We start from the raw sequence: 10,910 nt of genomic DNA, 5'->3' as shown, positions 1-10,910 counted from the left end.
GGACCTGCAGCATTTCCATGCTTCTTTCTTTTAAAGCCACTCATTGAAAGTTTCATGAAGTAACTGAACCCTGCATTAAATCCTGACTCTTTCTAGATGCTTAATGATCAATGAGATCGATAGAGCTGTTTAACTGCGACATATTCAACACATTCCCTGTTTTACGTTCGTTAAGAACAGGAACTATTCTAGAACTAGAGCTATGGAGTAATCTAGAACATTGCCAAATGTGATCCTAACGTGTCCCCACTCCCAACTCACCTGGAGGAAAAGCTTGTTGGTCCTGGATATCAAAAAGATCCCAAATGTACAGTCACCTGGGAAAACAACAGAACAAACAGAGCATCATTAACATTAACACACTGCTGCCAAATCCTCACCCACTGTAAAAAACATCAAAGAAACAACAGAAAAACAAAAAAACATCAAAAGTGTTGTCAAAGTTGCACAGCCCCTTGAAACCAAATCCCCAGCGATGTACGGAGGGCGTCCAGTTTAGACGCAGCGAGGTCACAGTAATCCAGCCAGTCAAGCCTCCTCCGCTGGGATTTATGTCAGTCTGTTACCTGCTCCAGGTATAAGCAATTTAGCCTCCCGAAAGCCACCAATGGTGTTGCAGCAGCAAGAGCAAGGCCGCGCCCCCTTTTCAGTTTGAAGCCAGTCTACACCCTAATATAGCTTGTTTTCTCAGAAAACCACGTACCTCTGCAGCCCACTCCTTTCCCACTCGGAGGAGTCAACTTGTAGCGCTCATAATATCCACTAACGAATAACTATAACATAAGACAGACCGCCTAACATACAGACTGAGTAGCAAATTGCCTAGTAGCTAGGTAGTACCTTAGCCCGCACCATACTGGGATAATTAATGAATTTGACAGCCCAGAAACCAACACACACACACACGCACACAAGCACAAGCTCCTGTCCAGGACACATCTTCCAGAACACATTATACCCTATTACGTCCGGTTATGTAGAAGTAATTCGGTAGCAGACTTGCAGAAGGCAGTGTTTTTTTTCCCCAATGGTTCTGACATTTAAAACTCATAAAAACCCCTCGCCCACTATGGTTGGAAATAGTTCTCACTGAGCAATACAGGGGCAAAGTTTCCCTGGAGCTGTGATGTGTGAAAATGTATCTAAAAATACCTGTGATGTTTATGATGAAGTCGTAATCAGTTGAAATGCCAGACTTAATAAGCCTGTCTGTAAGATCTTCTTATACCCTTTTCGGAGGAAAAGAGATAATTTGTGTCACACAGTTTCTCGTTTTGGGTTTCACTTCAATAAAAAAAACAATATAAAGTCAAATAAAATACACGTGAAACGAAACAAAATAGTTCTTATTTTTCGCGCACTTCTTTTATCATAAACATAAACAATACTCAAATCAATTTAAACCTGGCTGGAATTTCCCAGCAACAGATAACAGTATCAACATCTGAAAAACGTCTTGCATGATTCAAAATCAGCTCATTATCAAAAGGTCATCCGAGTTGCACAAAATGCACCGATACACTAGGACCCCCACTCAACAACCTTGGTGAACCTCTCTCAACCACCTGAACCCGCCTGCGCGCCATGCGTGTGCATCAACAGATTATATTTTATTAGCTAGTTCTTTCTACGCCTATGGGCGATTAGGAGAGAGATCTGCAGAGCACATGCATGGCCAGCCTGTTTAACAGTTTCTGTCGGTGGAAGAACACCTCCTGTCCTGTTCAGACCTGCCTGGAATGTTGGAGCATGCTCAGAGCACCAGGATTTATCCTCCATCTCCACGATGCCAGGACCTGAAGCAGCCAACACACGGCATAGCCACCCTCATCTTTTAAATGCAGTTATATAAAGGCATGTTCACAAAATAATAATTCCTTTGGCCTTTTTCTGAACTGCTGCATGATCGTGTGTTATTGGACCGCATTTCTATTGCGCTTTGCTAACCAGTTGCCACCCAAAGCGCTTTACAGAATTGCCTGACATTCCCCCATTCATACACACACTCACACACCGACAGCGGTGTCAACCATGAAATGCTACCATATGCTCGTCGGGAGAAGTTATGTTTAGGGGTCTTGCCCAGGGACACCGCGACACTCTATGCACGCTATGAGGAGCTGAGGATCAAACCAGCAGCTCTAACTCCTGAGCCGCGTGCAGCCCGTTTTACACGCATGTATCACATGAATGCATATGACCACAGTTTGCCTGGTTGACATCATAACCAATGAAGCCATGTCTCATTCCGTGAGGACTCCCCAGACGTAAATCCCAAGCACTATGCATGGATAAGAATTGTCAGTCTCTGCATACGGGGGGACTAACATGAAGGGGAGAACCGTACGTAAAGGAAGCCCTAATTGAAACATGTTCCTATTAACCCTACTGTGACTGCATGTGTGTTTTCTGCATACACCTATCATAGCTCTGTGACCCACGCCAGGTTAGATTGAATAACTAGATTAGGGCCCTTCCCTGAGGAACTTAATCTCAGGGCGGAGGGGGGATGGAGGGTGAATGAGGGAGGGGGGGGGGGGGGGGGGGGGGGGGGGGGGGGGGGGGGGGGGGGGGGGGGGGGGGGGGGGGGGGGCCAAGAGGCCCCAGGCAAACGACTCGCTCTAACTGCATCATTCTCAGGTTGAGCTATGTGTTGCTGTGCCCAGACTTGAATGTGTGGGTATGTGTGTGTGTGTGTGTGTGTGTGTGTGTGTGTGTGTGTGTGTGTGTGTGTGTGTTTGTGTGTGTGTGTGTGTATATGTTTAGGTGTGTCTGAGTGGGTTTGACTGTGTGTGTGTGTGTGTGTGTGTGGTGTGTGTGTGTATATGTATATGTGTGTATGTGTGTTTGATTGTGTGTGTGTGTGTGTGTGTGTGTGTGTGTGTGAGTGTGTGTGTGTGTGTGTGTGTGTGTGTGTGTGTGTGTGTGTGTGTGTGTGTGTGTGTGTGTGAGTGTGTGTTTCTTCTTCTCTTCTGTTTTATACAAGTAAACAAGTGTTCCCAACAAGTGAATCCAAGAGGAACCGAAGGACAGCTGTGAAAACAGAAATATGATTTTCTAGTTTGTGTTTACTGGCAACCAGGCGTCGTCACACCTAACAGACTTAGAAATCAATTGGCTAGAGGAATTCACACAGTCAATGCGAACGGGACGGGTTTATACGGTTTATATTCCAGCAGCTGTTGAAATCTAAATGGATTCACTGTATCAAAACACACGACTCTATTTCTCTGTGAGTATAAGGCTTATCCCCTCATTACAGAGGGCGAGAGAGAGAGAGAGAGAGAGAGAGAGAGGGGGGGGGGGGGGGGGGAGAGAGAGAGGGGGGAGAGAGAGAGAAAGAGAGAGAGAGGGCTAGAGAGGGAAATGGTAAAAAAGAGAATGATAGAGAGAAGTGGGATAGGGAAAAAGAGTGTGTGAGATAGATAGAGAGGAAGACAGAGTGTGAGAAACATGGAGAGAGAGAGAGAGAGAGAGAGAGAGAGAGAGAGAGAGAGAGAGAGGGAGAGAAGTGGGAAAGAAAGGGGGAGAGAGAGAGGAACGAAAAGAGAGAGGAGGAGAGAGTAAGGAAGAGAGACAGAGAGAGCGAGAGAATGATAGAGAGGTAAACTTATTGTTTAAAGATATCTGGTCTTTGATGAGCCATTCTGTTGGCCTCCCCGTGGCTCTGATCCCCTTTAGTTATTTTAGTTATTTGACAATTCACTTTAAAAGGATAATTACATGGATGTGAAACCAGTTAAAATAGCATCAATGGTTACACAACAAAAGAAGCAGGAACTACTTCCATTGTGGTCCTTGCTGTAGTTGGATATTGTGGAAGTGTGTGTGTGTGTCTACGCGCATACAGGAATATAGATATTCCTGTAGAATACAGGAATATCTGCATATGTAAGCACACAAAGCATCAATGTCCAGAAACTATTCACATTGGCCATTGTATTCTGACCACAGCCTAAAACTGGTCCATGACAAAAACCTATAGTAAAACTGATCCATACTAAAACCTATACTAAAACTGATTCATACTAAAACCTATACTAAAACTGATTCATACTAAAACCTATAGTAAAACTGATCCATACTAAAACCTATACTAAAACTGATTCATCCTAAAACCTATACTAAAACTGATTCATACTAAAACTGATCCATGCTAAAACCTATACTAAAACTGATCCATAGTAAAACCTATACTAAAACTGCTCCATGCTAAAACCTATACTAAAACTGCTCCATGCTAAAACCTATAGTAAAACTGCTCCTTACTAAGACCTATTCTAAAATGAGTCTATTTAATGAGCTACATAGAACCCTGAATGCATGACTGTCTTTACAGAGTTACATTCTCTAAAAGCCAGTGTTTCAGCTACCTCAAACATGACTGGGTTTGTAGTCGGTGTCATACAATTAAACTGTCAGTATGCAACATGGATCCTCTCTGATTGTAATCTTTCTTAATGGCCATGCTCGCTAGGCCGGCCAGTCCCAGGATGCACTAATACACAAGGTTGAGTGTCAAACACGGAGCCCCAGGTTTCATAACAGCTCAAGAACAACTTGATAATGAAAGGAGAGATCATGCTAGTTCAGGTGAAACGGGAAGGAACCGATTCACAGGCAAGTTGCTGAAACTCAGTGAACGATATAGGAATATGTAGTTATTATAGGAATATATGTGTGAAATATACAGTCTGTGATGTGAAGTTGAGGATGCATCATTTTGTATATTTCGAGGACAGTATTTGTCTCGGTTGTCACGATGGAGGATCAACTTTTGCAAGGTTTCCCTGCATTTGGGCCAAAAAGTGCGATCAAAACACAATTGGCTTGCAACAAACCCCTATGCCTGAGGTTCTCCAAGGCAGGAGAGAATATCCGGATCCAAGGATCAGCGGCAGCCATGTGGTAGACCAAATACATTCTCAGATGAATAGATTCAATCCAAACATGAATGAACCTTGGTATCTTGTCGCTGTCCTGCCCTCCCTCGCTCGCTCCCTCGCTCTCTCCGCGTCTCCAAACGCCACATCGGTGGAATTTTCCATGAGGTGCTGTTCGGAGCGCTCTGAGGAATGTGGACAAGATGCAGCAGGTCTAACCTAGGCTCCCTCCTCCACTTTGAACGCCGCGCTGTAGAATTGACCTCCAACACATATCATTTCCATCTCCACGTCGTGGCGGAGGAGGGTGGGGTGAATTCGTCCTGGGGCCCAGGGACAATAAAACTAGGTGTAGCTGTGTTTTTTTCCCGTCAGTATCTTCTTGTGTCTTCTTGTGTCTCTCCGGTGGGAAGCTTTATGGCTATGGGCGGGCGTAACACTGGCTTAAAGGACTAGAGTTGGGTAGTTACGGTCACGCAGTCTATAGTAGGTCCAAACAGTAGCCCACAGCCGAACAAATACCCACAAAGGGATGTTTATCATTCATGTGTTTTTAATCCAGCTTTACAGGATTGGGTTCTCGTCTCGTTGGGTTGCTTTCAAATTAGTTATAGGCCATACTATATTTAGGTTTTCTCTCATGAATACCAATATCTGATGAGGACACTGGCGATCAACGATATAAGGTGCAGCAAAGAGAGTGTTTATGGTGTTCCAAAAAATAATCTGGGTTCAAACCCCAGGTTCAGAGAATCTACCTGTAGACATTCTTCAGGAAGACGCCTTACCCCTACCACGTGACGGAAAATCTATCTAAATAGCTTTGGACCGAACACTCGCTATAATAGTCTCTTCTTGTGGGCCTATATACCTGCCAAACATCCTGTGTGAATAATATCTGTGTCTTCAGAGCAACAGTTCGGAACATGTAAAAGTTATCCAACGAGTGGGCATGTACAAACCAAACAGCTGTCTACTCATAATTCCGCAAGGCACACCCTATCTCTGCATAATACCTATGAAATGATACTGTGTAAAACCTATGGGGTGTTTTTATTGCTGAGGGTCTGGATACACATAATTATTTGGTCGCATTGTTAGAGAAATTAATAAGAGGCCTTTTGAGGTTTCAACATTTCAATTTTTTTTTAAACTTTTTTTTCCGTTTGCTCGTGTCACAACTAGCCGACCGTAGTTGTCTAGGTGTTGGCAGTTGTAGAGTAGACCTGGTGCATGAATGGGAATGATATGCTGTAGGCCTTCTCATACTGTAATATGGAAAATCGAGTTCCACCACCTGTCCACCCACACAGAGCCTGAATAAAACACTAGAGAGATATACAATGTGGCAGCTTTCAGATACATTGGATGAGACTGAAGTTTAGCACTATTGTGTCATATCCCATTTTCCCAGATGCCTTTTGTTTTGTCGTCCCATGGGTCTGCGGACATGCAGAGGTGGTTGAAGGAGGAGATAGCTCCACCTATTGAAGATGTAAGCTATTACAAGGTAAACATGGATTCTCAATGTCAAAAGGCCATCCAGTACAAGTATTTGTTGAGGGTTTATCCTTCCCGACTACATCAATAAATCATGAAGATGCTCATTGGTTTCAATAAATAAAAGCATCTTCCATCTGCTGCCAGTTAATGTACAACCCCAACGTCATAATATTTTTATGACTTTTCATTTCCGTGGGCCTAATCCTTCAAGATTTCATACAACTTTAATATCCCCAGGTCTGCCATCAACCTGCTTGTCACTGTATAATGTACATCCGCTCCATCCATAGCATATGCCACCATCCATTACTACGTACGTTATGTGAACAGGAAACATCCATTTGAGGGTTAACCAAAGATAGCCTACATTCTCTTTTTGGCACATTGGTTGTAACAGTTGCAGCAGCTATAACAGCATGAGTCCTGTTTTCCATCCGTCTCTCTCTCTCTCTCTCTCTCTCTCTCTCTCTCTCTCTCTCTCTGTCTCTCTTTCCAGGGCATAATTGCGTATATTTCATGGCTGTTGGGATGGTAAACACACAGTCACACAGGCCTACATCACGCTGGTCCTGGCTTCAATACATGGGAGGAGGTCCCGGAACACGAGCATGAGGCTGCAGTGTAAAAAAGCCAGTGGAGTAGTTTATATGGTAATCGGGGAATTCTTTGAAATTTGCATTTTAATCACTGTTCCAGTGGTGCTCCTCAGAACAATTTCAACGGGGGTTGCCTGTTTAAAGAGGGACAGCTAGATTTCAGTTCAAAGAATGAAATTGTTCATATGTACAGTTTGGAATCTTGTGATGCAATGTGGCGGACGATTACTTAGCCTCTCCAGCAAAGCAAACAAATATATAATACACAAAGTAATACAAAGAAATCTCCTCAAACTCTAAGATACACTTATCGCATGGATAGGAATCTGCTGTTTGTCGAATATGATATGATATTCACAGAATCCACAGCCTCAAAGAGGTTCTGTTTGTTTGATAGAAGCTGCGCCGGTGGGTGGAGATGTGGGTGGAGATGTGGGTGAGCAGTGTGTGTGTGTGTGTGTGTGTGTGTGTGTGTGCGTGTGTGCGTGCGTGCGTGCGTGCGTGCGTGCGTGTGTGTGTGTGTGCGTGTCTTGAGGGTTACATCGGCGTTATGTTTGGTTTAACCTCATGGAGCCTATCAGAATACCGGATCGCTTCTTCGTTGGTAGATCAGTGGTGGGATACGAGAGAGATAGAGAGAGAGAGAAAGAGAGAGAGAGAGAGCGAGAGAGAAAGAGAGAGACAGAGAGAGAGACACACAGAGAGAGACACACAGAGAGAGAGAGGGTATGGGCAGTCCTCTATTTCTTTTTCCAGGGGTCTTACAGCACTGAATAATGTATAGACTCCATCTGCCTGCCGGAGGGACACCGCTGCCGCGTGAACCCGGCGATCGATGTCGAGGCGATTGCCACGCGAGAACAGCATCCAGATTACTGCCACAATGCTTCCCTTTCAGCCGCACATTCCCCCAGGTCGCCGCATTGACAAAAGATTTATCGCTTGTATTAGGAATCCGTGGTCCAGGCTTTACGGCATTGGATTTAACATAAGGGGGTTGGGTCGGGGGGGTTGCCATGGGAGGGAAGCACTGCTCTGCTGAGGGGACGTGTGCTGGGTGTTACTGGGTTTGTAATAGTGAGTCGTTTCCCTTGCTCTGCTAACAGAGAGACAGACAGAACAGAGAAAGAGAGCGAGTGAGAGAGAGAAAGAGAGAGTTGATTTGAAAGGAAGTCAACGAAGGTGGACGGGTCAGGCCGTTGCTGTTGGTGTGGAGGAAATCCACAGATCCTGTTTGAATTCTCCTTCAGCGTACAGCAGTGCTTGCATCACACACACTCACACTCCCTTACTACTGTTCAGTTTATCTATTCAGTGGTTTGGCAGATGCTTTAATCCAATGTGACTGGCAGTGAATTCAGATACATTACTGCTCCGAAGGGTACTGCACTGACTGACCTTGACCTCGGATATCGCGAGGGGGCCATTTGATTGGCTGCCTGTTTGAAATTGACCCGCCTTTAGAGATGTAGCAGCCGGGTTCTGTTTGAACTCGCTCATTTATTAACTTGATGGATCGTTGGTACGATGACAGCTCACTGTGTCTCTGCCCTTTTGGGGCTCACCTTTGGGTTGGGATTTCACAAGAGGGTCGGGAGTATGAAGGACCTTGGGCAGAACTCTGACAGACAGACCTCATGGGGCCAGGATAGTTGGGTGGTGAGGGTGTCACGTCGATGATTCCCAGCCAAAAGGTTATGGGTTCAAACCTCAATGTCTGCAGCCTACGCTCGGGCATCCTAAATAACAAAGCCGAACCAGCTTGTTAAAGACATACATCGGAAGAAATTATCTGTCAGTCCCTTAGAATACAAGCATGTCAAATAATCTGATACCGGTGGTAAAAAGAGAACTACATGCTATACTTTTTCAAGCCAACGTCCATACATCACACTGGTCACAGCATGAGCATCCATATGTCTTTCAAAGTTAGGGTTCACCTCCCCCCAACCCTCCCCCACCTGCCTCCCTCACACCTCGGTCTATCATACACTGAGGAAGGGGAGGGCAACAGTCACGTGACCTCCATCCCCCCCTTCCCCCCCGCCGTGGAGCAAGTCTTGCACTGACCTTGGAACATGTCCAAGATAGCTGCTGCATCTCTTGCCTCAGGGAGGTTGGTGTGTGTGTGTGTGTGTGTGTGTGTGTGTGTGTGTGTGTGTGTGTGTGTGTTTCTGTGTTTGTTTGTTCGTGTGTTTGCGGTGGTTGGCATGTGAGTGTGCGTGAGAGATAGTTTGCGAGTGTGTTTGAGTGTATTTGTGTGTTTGTGTGTGTGTGTGTGTGTGTGTGTGTGTGTGTGTGTGTGTGTGTGTGTGTGTGTGTGTGTGTGTGTGTGCATGTGTGTGTGTGGGCATTTGTGTATATGAGGGTTAGGCGGGAGATAGGCAGGTCAGGCTTACAGGATGAAGGTCAGCTCAGCCTGGCTGGACGTGCAGGACCTATGCAATGGGATCTCTCTCTCTCTCTCTCTCTCTCTCTCTCTCTCTGCCTCTCTGTTTCTGTCCCTCCATCTCTTCATCTCTCTCTCTCTTTTTCCATTCCTCTCTCTCTCTCTCTCTTGTTCTCTCACTAACTCTCATCTCGCCCTCTAACTCCATATCTCAATCGCTCTCTCGCTTTATCACTCCATATATCTCTCTCTCCGTCTCTCTAAATCTCCATCTCTCCCTCTCTCTTAATCTCCATGCATCTATCTCCTCTCTCTCTTCATCTCTCCGTATCCATCGTCAACTCTCTCCAGCTGTCTCTATCCCCATCTCTCTCTCTCTCTCTCTCTCTCTCTCTCTCTTTCTGGCTCTCGTCTTCCTTCCTGATCTATTCTCCATGAAGGAGAACATGGGCCGCTGTGGACCTCTATTTGAAAACTCAGCTCGAGAGCCGAACTTTGGACTCTGACAGCTCCTTATTTATAGATGAGCTGGAAGTGAGCGAGGCCTCGACACGGTAACGTAAACACTGACACTGAGCACAGCCATCTTACCTCTGGGACGTGAAGAGACGTGAACATGTTTGCATGTTAGTTGTAGCTAAAACACACACACACACACACACACACACACACACACACACACAAACACACACTTATGGAGTTAAAACGACTCTTTGGCCGTGTATGAAATCGCTGCCTGAGTGTGTGCCCTCGCTTACATTATATGGTACGCTATTTAGGGAACAAGTCAGGCAGGAAATAGGGGGAATTCAGAATAATTATGCAGCGGAGGATTATCTGCGTGACGTGTATTTGTCGCATGAACAAGCTGACACGTGTTGGAAGTCACCCAATCTGGGATCCAGCAGTCCTTATTAAAGCAGAACTTCTGGAGGGATACGGCAAAGAGCCTGGGCCAGAAACCAGGAACTGCAAGGGGTGGAGTTATGTCTTGTTACCCTGTTTTCGGAGGTCTACTGAGGAAAACCAATTCATGCAAGTGGATGAATAGTTTCAGAAGGATATTTCTACAGTTCCCTGTAGACTGGTGATTTCAGACCATTAAAGAGGTTTTATTTAAGATTCTGTTCACCCAGATTTGAGGTTGTCTGCCGTCAGACTCTAGATATGAATCTCTAATCTGATTTGTGTGGCAATATGTCAACGGATGTATTGGATGAAACCCATGACGATGGAAACTGCTATGAATCATGGGAAATGCTGAGGATTTAATTTGTGTGCTGATCAGTTGTGCACTGCTCTTACATTGCATTGTGGGTTGGAAGTAGTGGACTATATTGGGAGCCACATTTGCAAACTCAAATTTCAGACAGCACTACAGAGTGGTGCAGCTCCAAATAGTACAGTGTATTGGAAATGAGCGATTGATTTCAGACGTGCCATCTGTCTCTGGGTGGCTCTCCAATCAGAAATCAAGGCCGTCGCCGGGAAAGCATCTTCCTGCTAGAGGAGCAGAGAGAGAGAGAGAGAGAGAGAGAG

Source organism: Pollachius pollachius, assembly GCF_949987615.1.
Source record: "Pollachius pollachius genome assembly, chromosome: 12".
NCBI lineage: Eukaryota > Metazoa > Chordata > Actinopteri > Gadiformes > Gadidae > Pollachius > Pollachius pollachius.
This window is presented reverse-complemented; position numbering follows the sequence as displayed.